General features: G+C 46.1%; 1 long non-coding RNA gene across 1 annotated transcript in view; it reads left to right on the top strand.

Annotated features, from left to right (window-relative positions):
• The window catches only part of LOC147100783 (uncharacterized), a 93,346-nt gene that overhangs the window by 77,036 nt on the left and 1,471 nt on the right, over positions 1-14,839 (top strand). The window lies entirely within an intron of this gene.

Genomic DNA, 14,839 nt, shown 5'->3' with positions numbered 1-14,839 from the left:
TTAGGGCCTAGGCAACAGAAGGCACGGCCACCAATGGTTGAGCGATTTATAATCCTGGTGGCTCAATAGGGCAGAATTAGAGGAGCGCCGATATCTCGGGGAGTTGTGGGGCTGGAGGAGATTACAGAGATAGGGAGGGGCGAGGCCAGGGAGGGATTTGAAAACAAGGATGAGAACTTTGAAATCGAGGCGCTGATTAACCGGGAGCCAATGTAGGTCAGCGAGCACAGGGGAGATGGGCGAACGGGCCTTGATGCGAGTTAGGACACGGGCAGCCGAGTTTTGGATGACCTCAGGTTTACGTAGGGTGGAATGTGGGAGGCCAGTCGGGAGTGTGTTGGAATTGTCAAGTCTAGAGGTAACAAAGGCATGGACGAGGGTTTCAACAGCGGATGAGCCGAGGCAAGGGCGGAGACGGGTGTAGTTACGGGGGTGGAAATAGTGGATCTGTTTTGGTTGAAGAAAGAATGTTGGCCAGGGCACCAGGAGAGCTCCCCGTTGTTCTTCAAACGATGCCATGGGATCTATTGCATCCACCTGAACAGGCACATGGGGCCTGTGTTTAACTTCTCGTCCAAAACACGGTGCCTCTGATGATGCAGCACGCCATCAGTACTGCACTGATGATTCAGTGCTCCGGTCCTGGAGTGGGACTCGACCCCATAACCTTCTCATTCGGAGGCAAGAGTGCTACCAACCAGTGTTCCCTGTAATTTTTCTTGCGCGCGGCCCCTTTAATTGGCTGTGGGGCCCATTCAAATTTTCACGCATGCGCGGTTTCTCCCACGTAGAAGAAGCCGGTGAGCGGCCTGCGCGGGACCTCCAGACCGCCGCGTGACCACGCAGCTTAACGGAAATGTTGCTACCAGCTGACCCAAGCTGCGACTTTTATTAGAACAGAGATTTATACTTGGATGATACAGAAATGTGGACTTCATCATACTTAATGTTTTAAAGTACCTCCTCACATATGAATAATCCATGTGGTAACATCTGTGTGTATTTGAGACGTGTCTGTTTCGCATCAGGTGTCACAATTTGTTACATGTGAAAATTTATTTTTCACAATTAAATATAAGCATTTAAAAAAGAACCCTACTCCAGGACTTGTGCACATAATCTAGGCTCACATTTCATTGCAGTACAAAGGAAGTGCTGCGTTATTGGAAATTCCACCTTTTGGATGAGACCAAAAGGAAACCAGTGATTTCCTGCTGGTTTCTTCTGACCTTGGTGAGGAGCCAGCAATTTACAAGCACATGCCAACCTACAGAGAAACTCTCCCAGCAACAGAAAATACATCAGGGGGAGCCTATTTATAGCCTTTAAAGTGAGACACCGGTTACACACAGCCTCACTTAAGTAGCAGAATAATACATTGTGCGTCAGCTGATACAGTGCTCCCTTCTTTATAAAATTATTTGGGGGAAAAATTCAGTATCGCCCCGTTTGGGGTGCCATTATCGGCCGTGCACAAAGTTTAGCGCCTGGCACTAATTATCGCCTCCGACAGCAAACTTGGCTTTTATTGCCCCTGGAGGTGATTGGCGCGCTAAAACAGGCGCTTCACACCTGTCTTAAAGCGCAAAGGCCAAGGAGCGAGGCGCTACCTCAGAGCGCTGGCAAAGCAAGGAAGGGCAAATCAAAATGAACCTGCAAAGTGCTGCTCAGTACCCAAAACTCCTTCACACAGCGTTGAATCTCTCCAGAAGTCTCTCTCTCTCTCTCTCTCTCAGAATGCGTGGTGCAAAAATGTCACCGACAAAAAAAGGCAGGAAGCGGTCACCTTTTAAATAGCGCTCCCCCAGTCCCTTTCTGACTGCAAAACGCTCCCCTCAACCTGTCGTTGCTAGTGGCAGGCGGTAAGGGAGGGGGCGCCACTCAATATCCGGTCCGGGGCGTTGCACACTCGACTGACGTCACAATCTGCCGGCACAGGAGATCGTGGCGGTAGTGTTTAGCGCCGCCGCAAAATGTCTAGTTAATTTCGCAAGTGGCGCAAACATCGACGCGCCCGGATGCTAGTTGCTTTGCGCCCCATTAGCGCCCTCTTAAGGCACTAACGGGAGGCGCAAACAACTGAATTTTTCCCCCACAGTCTTCTGACTTATACTGAAGAGCAACCCAAAAAAATCTTCGAGTGTGTATTGAAAATTCTGGTTATTGTTCAAGAATAAGGGTGCCAGCTTCAAAATGAGCTGCAAAGAGATGTCTGAAATCAGCTACTTGTAGGTGCCTGAGAGGCTGGACCTTGGTTGCCCTCTGACTTTCCCTCCCTACGATGAAGTGGCTCCTCTGATAAATGCGGTTGAGAACAGTAACTCACTGGGAGGGAGAGGAGGAGGAAGAGGAAAAAGATGGCAAATGTAGGCCTGACATTTCTCTCACAAGGTGAGCGGGAATATCTCAATGAAAATGAATCTCATTTGCCGAGTGGCAACCCAGCTATCATGCAGCAGGGTTCTGAGGGCAGGACATCAGCCAGTAGGGATTGCTGAGTAACACAGGGCCAACCTACAGAAAAGAGAAGGAAAGATGATAGAGCTACTTTATTTTATAATATAACAACCCTACAACCCTCCGAGATCTCTGCACTCTGCCTATTCTGGCCTCTTGCACAGCCCCAATTTTAATCGCTTCACCATTGGCGGCCGTGCCTTCAGCTGCCAAGGCCCTAAGCTCTGGAATTCCCTCCCTAAACTTCTCCGCCTCCCTTCTTTAAGACGCACTTTAAAACCTACCTCTTTGACCAAGCTTTTGGTCACCTGTCTTAATATCTCCTTATATTTCCCACATTACAACAGTGACTACACTCCAAAAGTACTTCATTGGCTGTAAAGCGCTTTGAGATGTCCAGTGGTCATGAAAGGCGCTGTATAAATGCAAGTCTTTCTTTCTATGCAGCTCGGTGTCAAATTTTGTTTGATAACGCTCTTGTGAAGCGCCTTGGGATGATTTACTATGTTAAAAGCGCTATATAAATGCAAGTTGTTGTAAGGTCACATTGGCAACTAAGAGTGAAGTTTCAGCTAGAGGACTGCAGTTGTATTTCTGCTGGCGAGGGGGCATGACACATCAAATACAGTGAGTTATATCCATTTTCTTTGAAAGGATGAGGGTCTGTACCATTAAGTGAGGTTTTGATAATGCATATTCAGCCACAAAGGGGAATGGTCGGTTCAAAACTCGGCTGTCCATATCCTAACTCGCACCAAGTCCCGTTCACCCATCTCGATTTTAAAATTCTCATCCTTGTTTTCAGATTCCTCCATGGCCTCACCCCTCCCTATCTCTGTAACCTCCTCCAGCCCCACAACCCCCCCATGATCTCTGCGCTCCTCCAATTCTGCCCTCTTGAGCATCCCCGATTTTAATTGCTCCACCATTGGCGGCCGTGCCTTCAGCTGCCTGGGCCCTAAGCTCTTGAATTCCCTCCCTAAACCGCTCCGCCTCCCTTCTACTCTTTCCTCCATTAAGACGCTCCTCTAAACCTACCTCTTTGCCCTAATATCTCCTTACGTGGCTCGGTGTCGAATTTTGCCTTATAAAACTCCTGTGAAATGCCTGGGGACATTTTACTACATTAAAGGCGCTATATAAATACAAGTTATTGCTGTTCAATAATACTAATTTCATAAATCTGGGGCATACGGCAGTGATTTTTTTTTACTGCAAAGCTGAGGCAGATAGCGATAATAGTCTTGAGCCTCAAGTATGTAGTTTCATTGTTTTATTTAATCTTCTGTTTTCACTGGGTGTGGATTGCTTCTAGTTTCTCCATGTCATTACAGTGACTTTCATTTAGCTAGTTTCACAGATGCGTGTGTCACATTGACACGGCCACAGAGCTCATAAAACATTTTCTGTCAATGATGGATTTTAAGTACTACAAAAGGCAAGGGAGTCCTCAGCATTTCCTTTTGCTCCTCCGGTTCACAAGTTGCATTTATGCCAGCAAAATTATTTATTTGCAGGGTGTAAGTTATTTTGTATCCAGAGACTTGAGCACCAGATCCAGGCTGACACTCCAGTGCAGTACTGAGGGCGTGCTGCTCAGTCTTTCGGATGAGACGTTAAAACTCTCGGGTGAATGTAAAAGATCCTATTTCGAAGATGAGTAGGGGAGTTCGCCCCGGTGCCCTGGCCAATATTTTTCCCTCAACCTACATCACTAATACCGATTATCTGGCCATTATCACTTTGCTGTTTGTGGGAGCTTGCTGTGCGCAAATTGGCTGCTGCGTTTCCTACATCACAACAGTGACTCCACTTCAAAAATATTTCATTGGCTGTAAAGTGCTTTGGGATGTCCGGTGGTCGTGAAAGGTGCTATATATGAACTATACAAGATCCTGAAGGGGATTGACAGGGTAGATGCTGAGAGGTTGTTTCCCCTGAACTAGGGGGCATAGTCTCAGGATAAGGTGTCGGCCATTTAAGACTGAGATGAGGAGGAATTTCTTCACTCAGAGGGTTGTGAATCTTTGGAGTTCTCTGCCCCAGAGGGCTGTGGATGCTGAGTCTTTGGGTATATTCAAGGCTGAGATCGATAGATTTTTGGACTCGAGGGGAATCAAGAGATATGGGGATCGGGCGGGAAAGTGGAGTTGAGGTCGATGATCAGCCGTGATCTTATTGAATGGTGGAGCAGGTTCGAGGGGCCGTATGGCCGACTCCTGCTCCCAATTCTTATGTTCATATGTTCTTAGGAATGGTGGGGAAACTGCACCCAGTACCTGCAACAGTACCTGCCGTGTTACAAGTCACAATGAGTGTGTGAGACCACGTTTTCCTGCTGTGGATGGCAATGGTGAAATTGGTACCTTGGCATGTTGGGAATTGCATCTCACCCACTATCATGTAATAGATAAAAAAAGAGCTTGCATTTATATAGCACCTTATCATGTCCTCAGGACATCCTAAAAGGCTTCATAGCCAGTAAATTCCTTTTGAAGTTTGTTAACTGTTGTTGCACAGGCAACTGTGGCAGCCAGTTTGCACAGAGCAGCTTCACAAACAGTGGAAACGTGGGAAGAATGGCCAGTAACTGTTTCTGGCGGGGTGACCCCGGGAGAGCTCTCTCTCTGCTCCTCTGCTCTTCTTCGAACAGTGCCGTGGGATCTTTCTGTGTCCACCAGAACAGGCAGACAAGGCCTTGGTTCAACGTTGCATCTGAAATAAGACCACTCCAAACGATGCAGCACTCCCACAGTATTGTACTGAAGTATCAACCTGGACCCAGTCCGTACAGTCTGTGCCGGGGGCTGCTTTAATTGACTACCCCAAAAGTGCTCACTTTAAAACACCATGGAAGTCTACAATCCAGTCATGGAGTGATAGGAAACGAGCTCACGTGCTGTCATTCCACACGTGGCCAGTTTCAATTCTCAGTGGTGTTGTTCGGCCGGTCACTCGAGCGCTTTTCACCAACTCAGGACGTCCCAAAGCACTTTACAGCCAATCGAGTACTTAACTTTTTAAAGTGTAGTCACTGTTGTAATGTAGGAAACGCGGCAGACAATTTGTGCACAGCAACGTGCTAATGACCAGATAATCTGTGTTTTTGGCGATGTTAGTTGAGGGACAAATATTGGCCAGGGCACCGGGGAGCACTCCCCTGCTCTTCTTCGGAATAGTGCCCCGGGATTTTTTACATCCACCCGAGAGAGCAGACGGGGCCTCGGTTTAACGTCTCCTCCGAAAGGTGGCACCTGACGTGGGAGTGTCAGCCGAGATTATCTTCAAAAGTCCCTGCAGCGGGACTTGAACCCACAACCTTCTGACTCCGAGGCGAGAGTGCTACCCACTGAGCCAGGGCTGGGGCCTTACAAATGCTCGGAGACAGTTCAGTTGACTGGCCTCTCAGCTGGGGAATGGTGTACAACACGGGTATGGGTCCTTAAAGAAAGGAAGAAAAATAAATTGAGTGAAGATGAGGGAGAGAAAGAATGTAGCAATAGGATTTCCCCAGATGGCCCTGTGAAACTCCAATATGGTTTTGGAATGTAAAGATTAATCATAGCATGATGCCAGTTTAATTCTAAAGTGATCAGTAATGTACTCTCTCTCTCGACCCTTACTCTATCTTTGGGATCATATCATAAACTTTTTAGTGAGGAACATGTAGTTTCTTGGAGAGATCTTGTGGTACATTATAATCTGGGAGTGTCCCTACCAAGATATAATATTTACCAAATAGTTTCCATTTTCTAATCTAGTTCATACGGGCTGTGTCACAAGAAACCAGAAACCGATTCATTTTTCATGTCACAATGATATCCAGTATTTTTTTTATTTCTTGAGTGTGTACAGGATAGCTTTCTACAACAATATGTCCTAGAGGCAACAAGGGGGCAAGCCATAATAGATTTAGTCATGAGTAATGAGCCAGATTCAGTTAACAGCCTAACTGTGCGTGAACATTTATCCAATAGCGATCACAACATGATCGAGTTCAACATAGCATTTGAAAGGGAGAAATGCGAAACAGCTACAAAGATTCTAGATTTAGGTATAGCCGACTTCAATGGGATGAGGCAGAGACTATCCAAACTGGGCAAATCTGTTAGTGGGTGAAAAGATCAGTGTGCGATGTTTAAGAAAGAATTTAATGTGATACAGAACCAGTTTATACCCCTGAGGGGCAAGAGCTCTACTTGCCCCCCCAAAAACCAGCCATGGACGACTGAAGAGGTAAGGGACAGCATAAAACTAAAGGAAAGGGCATACAAAAAAGCAAAAAATAGCACAGATCCTGGCGAATGGGAAAGATACAAAGAACAGCAAAGGGTCACAAAACAGACGGTAAGAGCTACAGAAAGGGAGTATGAAAAGAAACTTGCAAGGGATATCAAAATCAATACGAAGAATTTATATATTTACATTAGGAAAAAGAGGATGATCAGGAGCAATATTGGCCCCTTAAAAACTGAAAGCGGTGATATTGTCAGTGACAGTGGGGAAATGGCGAACATGTTGAATAATTACTTTGCGTCAGTATTTACAGTAGAAGAGGATAGCATGCCGGAAATCCCAAAGAAACAAAATCATGGACAGGGACTCAATAAAATTAACGTAAGTAAAATAACAGTAATGAAGAAAATAATGGCACTAAAGAGTGACAAATCCCCAGGACCAGATGGTTTCCATCCCAGGGTTTTAAAGGAAGTGGGTGAGCCATTGCAGATTCCCTAACTATAAGCTTCCAAAGTTTTCTAGATTCAGGAACCGTTCCTTTAGATTGGAAAATTGCACATGTCACTCCGTTATTTAAAAATGGTGAGAGAGGGAAACCAGGGAATTATAGACCAGTTAGCCTAACATCTGTTGTCGGGAAATTGCTAGAGTCTATAATTAAGGATAGGGTGCCTGAACACCTCAAACTTTCAGCTGACCAGAAAGAGCCAGCATGGATTTGTGAAAGGTAGGTCATGCCTGACAAACCTGATTGAATTTTTTGAAGTGGTGACTAAAGTAGAGGACAGGGGAATGTCTATGGATGTTATTTATATGGACTTCCAGAAGGCATTTAATAAAGTCCCACATAAGAGACTCTTATCTAAGGTAGAACCTCATGGAATTGAGGGCAAATTATTGACCTGGTTAGGAAATTGGCTGAGCGGCAGGAGACAGGCAGTAGGGATAATGGGCAGGTACTCAAATTGGCAGGGTGTGACTAGTGGTATCCCACAGGGAGCTATGTTGGGGCAGAAACATGGCAAATGCACTATAATGTGGATAAATGTGAGGTTATCCACTTTGGTGGCAAAAACAGGAAGGCAGATTATTATTTGAATGGCAATAGATTGGGGGAAGTGCAAAGAGACCTGGGTGTTCTTGTGCACCAGTCGCTGAAGGTAAGTATGCAGGTGCAGCAGGCGGTTAAGAAGGCAAATGGTATGTTGGCCTTCGTAGCAAGAGGGTTCGAGTACAGGAACAAGGATGTCTTGCTACAGTTGTACAGGGCCTTGGTGAGACCGCACCTTGAGTACTGTGTGCAGTTTTGGTCACCTTACCTGAGGAAGGACGTTCTTGCCATGGAAGGAGTGCAGCGAAGATTCACCAGGCTGATACCTGGGATGGCAGGAATGACGTATGAGGAGAGATTGTGTCGATTGGGCTTATACTCACTGGAGTTTAGAAGATTGAGAGGGGATCTCATCGAAACTTATAAAATTCTGTCAGGCCTGGACAAACTAGATGCAGGAAGGATGTTTATGATGGCCGGGGAGTCCAGAACCAGGGGTCATAGTCTAAGGATAAGGGGTAAGCCATTTAGGACTGAAATGAGGAGGAATTTCTTCACCCAGAGAGGGTGAACCTGTGGAATTCTCTGCCACAGTGGGCGGTGGAGGCCAGTTCATTAAATATATTCAAGAAGGAGTTGGATATATTTCTTAAGGCTAAAGGGATCAAGGGATATGGGGAGAAGGCAGGGACAGGGTACTGAATTTGGATGATCAGCCATGATCTCATTGAATGGCGGAGCAGGCTCGAAGGGCCGAATGGCCTACTCCTGCTCCTATCTTCTATGTTTCTATGTTTCAACTATTCACAATATTTATTAACAACTTAGATGATGGCATAGAAAGTCATATATCCAAATTTGCCAATGACACAAAGATAGGCAGCATTGTAGGCAGTGTAGATGAAAGCATAAAATTACAAGGGGTATTGATAGATTAAGTGAAGTGGCAAATGGATTTCAATGTAAGCAAATGTGAGGTCATCCACTTTTGACCTAAAAAGGATAGAACAGGATATTTCTAAATGGTGAAAAGCTAAAAACAGTGAATGTTCAAAAAGACTTGGGGGTTCAGGTACATAGATCATTAAAATGTCATGAACAGGGACAGAAAATACTCAAAAAGGCTAATGGAATGCTACCCTTTATATCTAGAGGACCAGAATACAAGGGGGCAGAAGTTATGCTGCAGCTGTACAAAACCCTGGTTAGACCACACCTGGAGCACTGTGAGCAGTTCTGGGCACCACACCTTAGGAAGGATATATTGGCCTTGGAGGGAGTGCAGCGTAGGTTTACCAGAATGATACCCGGACTCCAAAGGTTAAGTTACGAGGAGAGATTACACAAACTAGGGTGTATTCCTTGGAATTTAGAAGGTCAAGGGGTGATCTGAACGAAGTTTTCAAGATATTAAGGGGAACAGATAGGGTAGATCGAGAGAAACTATTTCCGCTGGTTGGGGATTCTAGGACTAGGGGGCATAGTCTAAAAATTAGAGCCAGACCTTTCAGAAATGAAATTAAGAAACACTTCTACACACAAATGGCAATTGATGCTAGATCAATTGTTAATTTTAAATCTGAGATTGATAGTTTTTTGTTAACCAAAGGCATTAAGGGATATGGGGCAAACGCTAAGAGTCAACCACGTAATGTGGAACTGGATTCGCGTATAAGCTGTCACAAAGACCGCCTACTTGCACCTCTAACATTGGCCACCTGCACCTCTAGCTTAGCCCATCTGCTACTGTAAATATTCAGCTATGCCTTCCTCGCCTCCGGACTCGACTATTCCAACGCTCTCCTGGCCGGCCTCCCATCTTCCATCCTCCATAAACTTCGGCTCGTCCAAAACTCGGCTGCTCGTTTCTTATCCTGCGCCAATTCCCGCTCACCCAACAGCCTTGTCCTTGCTGAAATAACAACAGAAAATGCTGGAAAAACTCAGCAGGCCAGGCAACATCCATGGAAAGAAAATAGAGTCAACATTTCAGGTCGAAACCCTTTGTCAAGACTGAAGAAGCACAGGAAATGATCAGATTAAAAGGCCAGTTTGGGGGCTGGGAGAGAACAAGAGAGAAGTGAAGAGACATTAAGAGGTATTCAAAACCAGACGAGATGGTGATAGGACTAGTGGAGACAAAAGACGGTTCTAGATTAGGTGTGAAATGCGCTGGCAGAATGGGAGACAGCTGCCATGTGGGAGAGAAAAAAAAGGAAGGGGGGGGGGAGAAAGGGCCAAAACAAAGGTGTGGATAAAAAATATAAGTAAAAATGTAATGGGGGCCGAGGTTATGATCTGAAATTGTTGAACGCGATATTGAGTCCGGAAGGCTGTAAAGTGCCTAATCAGAATGTGAGGTGCTGATCCTCGAGCTTACGCTGAGCTTCCGTGGAACAATGCAAGAGCCTGAGGACGGTGAGGTCCGAGTGGGAATGGGGCGGTGAATTAAAATGACAGGTGACCGGAAGCTCGGGGTCATCATTACGGACTGAACGGAGGTGTTCCGCAAAGCGGTCACCCAATCTGCGTTTGGTCTCCCCAATGTAGAGGAGACCACGTCGTGAGTAGCGAATACAGTATACTAGATTGCAAGAAGTACAAGTAAATCGCTGTTTCACCTGGAAGGGGTGTTTGGGGCCCTGGACAGTGTGAAGGGGGGAGGTATAAGGGCAGGTGTTGCATCTCCTGCGCTTGCACGGGAAGAAACATAGAAGATAGGAGCAGAAGTAGGCCATTCGGCCCTTCGAGCCTGCTCCGCCATTCAATGAGATCATGGCTGATCATCCAAACCCTAGCACCCAGTCCCTACACCGACAGCCATCCCACCCAAGCCCTATCCCCGTAACCCCACGTATTTAATCCCCCCTAACACTAAGGGTCAATTTTTTTATCATGGCCAATCAACCTAACCTGCACATCTTTGGACTGTGGGAGGAAACCCACGCAAACACGGGGAGAATGTGCAAACTCCACACAGACAGTCACCCGAGGCCGGATTTGAACCCGGGTCCCTGGCGCTGTGAGGCAACAGTGCTAACCACTATGCCACCGTGCTGGGCGAAGGGTAAGCGGTGCTGGGGATAATAGAGGAGTGGACTAGGGTGTCTCGGAGGGAGCGGTCCCTAGGGAATGCTGAAAGGGGAGGGGAAGATGCGTTTGGTGGTGGGATCACGTTGGAGGTGGTGGAAATGGCGGAGGATGATCCGTTGAATGTGGAGGCTGGTGGGGTGAAAGGTGAAGACAAGGGGAACCCTATCGTGGTTCCGGGAGGGAGGGGCGGGGTGAGCCTTGCTGACCTCCGTTGATTCCCAGTTCCCACAAATACTCAAATTTAAAATTCTCATCCTCATGGCCTTGCCCTTTCTTAACTCTGTAACCTTGTCTAGCCCTACAACTCCCCCTCCTCCCGCACTCTCCCTTCCTTTGACTCTGGCCTCTTGTGCAATTCTCCCTCCCTTCTCCCCACCATGGGCAGCCATGCCGAGGCACCACGCTCTGGAAATCCCTCCTTAAACCCTTCCGCCTCACCACATTCTTCTCTTCCTTTATGAGCCTTCTTAAAACCCACCTCTTTGACTAAGCCTTTGATTGCCCCTCTTAATCTCCGTTTTGGTTCAGCATCCATTTTTTTTGTTGCTGTGACACCCTTGGGAAGTTTTGTTACGTTAAAGGTCGTACAAGTTGTTGTAGTAGTAGAAGACTAGACCAGATAGGGGTGGCAGGGTCCCGTCCCTGAAGCGTGGTGCCTAGGCATGGCTGCCAGTGGTGGGGAGAATGGAGGGAGAGTTGCACAAGAGGCCAGGGTCAAAGGAATGGAGTTGTTGGAGCAGTGATAGAAGACTAGACCAGGTAGAGGTGGCAGGGTCCCGTCCCTGAAGCACAGTAATGAACCAGTTAGCTTTTTAGCTTTCATGTTCTATTTTCTGGTGATACAAACTGCTTCTTTGTTATGCTGGGCAGGAAAGCACAAATGACAGTCCTAACAATCGCTCTGAAAGGCTTCCTTACTTCATCTAACAACATCCTGCTTTTGTTCCAAGCAAGGTGCAACTTATTTGCCCATTACGTTGCCTATTTGCGTTGGCTGTTGATTGTTTGCTCGTGCTGTTCTTTGCTGCTTTCTTTCTGATTCTATTCATATGTGTTTTCACCTGTCGATTTCCATTCTGAAGGAGGAGACGACAGTTCAAACTGAACCTGTTGACCTGTCTGCTGATGTTGCCTGATCTGCTGAGTGTTTCCTGCATTTTCTGTTTTTCTTTCAGATTTCCTGCATTTCCAGTTTTGTTTTTTTGGCTTTATATATATATATATATATATATATATATGTGTGTGTAGAAAGGGTTAAACACGTTCGCTATGCAGACTTTGAAGTATGTAAGGTGTGAAATTGCTGGGGAGTGCCCGCTGAACTGAATTCCGAAGTGTTTCATCACAGAATCGTTGAAAGAATCGATGACAGAGCTCGCTGAATAAAGTAGGAATGTGTTCCGTGCGAGAATGATTGGCACTTCTGTCACCTTTTGTGCGATAAACAACTTGCCCAACCAGTTTGCATGCTTATAATATTTGTACCTGTCATGACACACCTGTGTGTTTAAAGGAAGTATCAGTCAGTGTTAACTGAACGCTGGGCTAATCGGAACCACGTCAGCCAAACAGAAAAACACATTTCAGTTGACATAATTGATATTGTATTTGAGACACTGTGCACAATATATGGGAACATTGGTGATTTTATTCTTTTCTTTATATAATTTAAAGACTGGTTTTGTGAGCCCGTGATATTGAGAGTGCGCATTCCTGAAGTGATTGTGTGTGAGTTAATAAATGCCTGAAGGGAAGTGGGTGAGATTGTGAACTTTGCACTTGCACAGTGTGTCTTCCTCCTATTTCCTCCCCCCATCACTGCATGTGTTGGCGAGGTAGTGGGAGGAATTAAGCTCGTTTCCTAAAATAACCGCACAAGAGGGGAACGCCAGCTGATTGGTTTGGAATTTGGCCCTTGCTTAGCTTGAACCGGTTTTCCCGTCTCCCTCTGGTTCATTCTGGCCTTATTATTGCACTTCGTTTCCCCTCTTTTCCCCTGAAGCTCGAACCCAATGCGAGTCTAATCTTTTTAAAAGCACTTTCGGGAGGTGGGGAATAAAGTCTCGAATTGACATGCGAGAGTGTAGTGACTCAGAGCTAGGTGTGGTTCTTGCCAAGACTGAAATGTCACTAGGATGTGAAGCACAATCAGGTGGGTGCTCACCCGCTCTGAGCAATGACTTCCCCAATCCAGGTAAGTCAGGAGAGTGCCACAATGCTACGCTCAGACCACGAAGGAACAAGCTCCCACTTTGGGATCCAGAAGATACCTTTGTAACTGGTATTGACAGACAGGCGCTGGGAAGCTTGTTCAAGCAGACAGGTAGAAACCGCTCTCTCTCTTTCTCTTCCTCCTTATGTTACAAAGTCTTTTCGAACTTTATTTTGAAACCTTTTTCCTGTTGTGTATTGAGGAAGTGCTTTACTATTTATTTCATGTGATCTGTGAAATCTGCCAGTACAGGACATTCTCTTGTGTGCCTTTTTTACTTTCTCGTTAATCCGCTCATATTTGCCTTTAGAAGAGAGGGGAAAAAAATGCGAATTTCAACCGAGCGAGTCTTTGGGTCTGTGTAGATTTAGGAATTTATGGCCAGATGTTACTTTCACTTCAAAAGTTCTCCTTTGGCAGTAACATGTTTTGGGGCGTCCTGACGCTGAGAAAGGTACTTTATAAATTTGACTTTCTTTCTTCAGGGTTAAAGTTTTTTTTTTAAATGGGCAAAAAGAGCAGATCGGATTCATTTTAATTGGGGATAAAATGCAACTCTTGTGACCAATGTCAGTGCGAGTCTGTAGAAGACGGGGGCCGGGGGAAATACCCCGGTTTTAGGCATGAATTTCTTCGATAAATGTGTAATTTGAAAATGCGCATCTTTCTCCATAGTTAACCATTAACGACCCACTAATAAAATTGCAGGAATACATAGCCTTTTCCAAGAAAGCAATTTTGTCAATGGGTCATTGACTCCTGAGGCATTCTTCCTCATTTCACTGAACAGGGATTTCACCCTCCCAAACAGGTACAGGAAACTTTTTTTTATCCGGGACCAGCGTGGTGCCGGTTGATCAGAAAGTCCGGATTACAGAGAGGTATACTTACCAAGGTACGAGAGCCCCGTACACGGCCACAGGTGCAGGAGCCCCGGTTACATGGCACTTGTGCAGGAGTCCCCGGTTACACAGCCACTAATATAGAGTAAAACTTACCTGAACCTACTCCTGAATTTTGCCGGTTGAGAGAGATTTCCGGATATTTAGGTGCCGGTTAAGAGAGTTTCCTGTATACAGAACTCTTCAGTGAAACGAAAGGCCGCCTCTTGGGAATACAGACAGCTTGAAACAACGCCAAGTTCAAATTTTATGTGTATTTTTTTTTTCCCCTATCAAGTGGCCGCTGGGTGATAATCTTTTTGTAGTAAAACTGACCCGTGCTGTAGCACAGTTCCAGCTCCAACAAATCACAAGTGGTCAATTTTCCATGTATGAGCCCAGCTGAATACTGTACTGGCAGGCTTTTCAACCAGGAAAGGCACCGCAGCCACGCTCCAATCCACTCCTTATCTTCGGTTCACCCACACCACAGCCTCCCAACAGGGGTCGGTAGGTAGGGGGTCGGAAGTAATGATTTCTGGCTGCTGTTCCTCAGCTGAGTGTGTGCAGTGCGAGGAACCCTCCGTCTGTGTTGCTTCAGATTCCACCTGGAGAGTGTCAGAAAGAAAGACTTGCATTTCTATAGCGCCTTTCATGACCACCGGATGTACCCAAGCGCTTTACCACCAATGAACTACTTTTTGAAGTGTAGTCACTGTTGTAATGCAGGAAACGTGGCAGCCAATTTGCGCACAGCAAGCTCCCACAAACAGCAATGTGATAATGACCAGATAATCTGTTTTAGTGATGTAGGTTGAGGGATAAATATTGCCCAGGACACCGGGGAGAACTCCCTTGCTTTCTTTCGAAATAATGCCGTGGGATCTTTTGCGCTGGGTGGGCTCA

Source organism: Somniosus microcephalus, chromosome 25 (assembly GCF_052327205.1).
Source record: "Somniosus microcephalus isolate GS21.2 chromosome 25, FLI_Smic_1.0, whole genome shotgun sequence".
In the NCBI taxonomy this organism is placed as follows: domain Eukaryota; kingdom Metazoa; phylum Chordata; class Chondrichthyes; order Squaliformes; family Somniosidae; genus Somniosus; species Somniosus microcephalus.
Note: the sequence above shows the minus strand (reverse complement) of the source record. Positions and strands in the feature narration are given on the sequence as shown.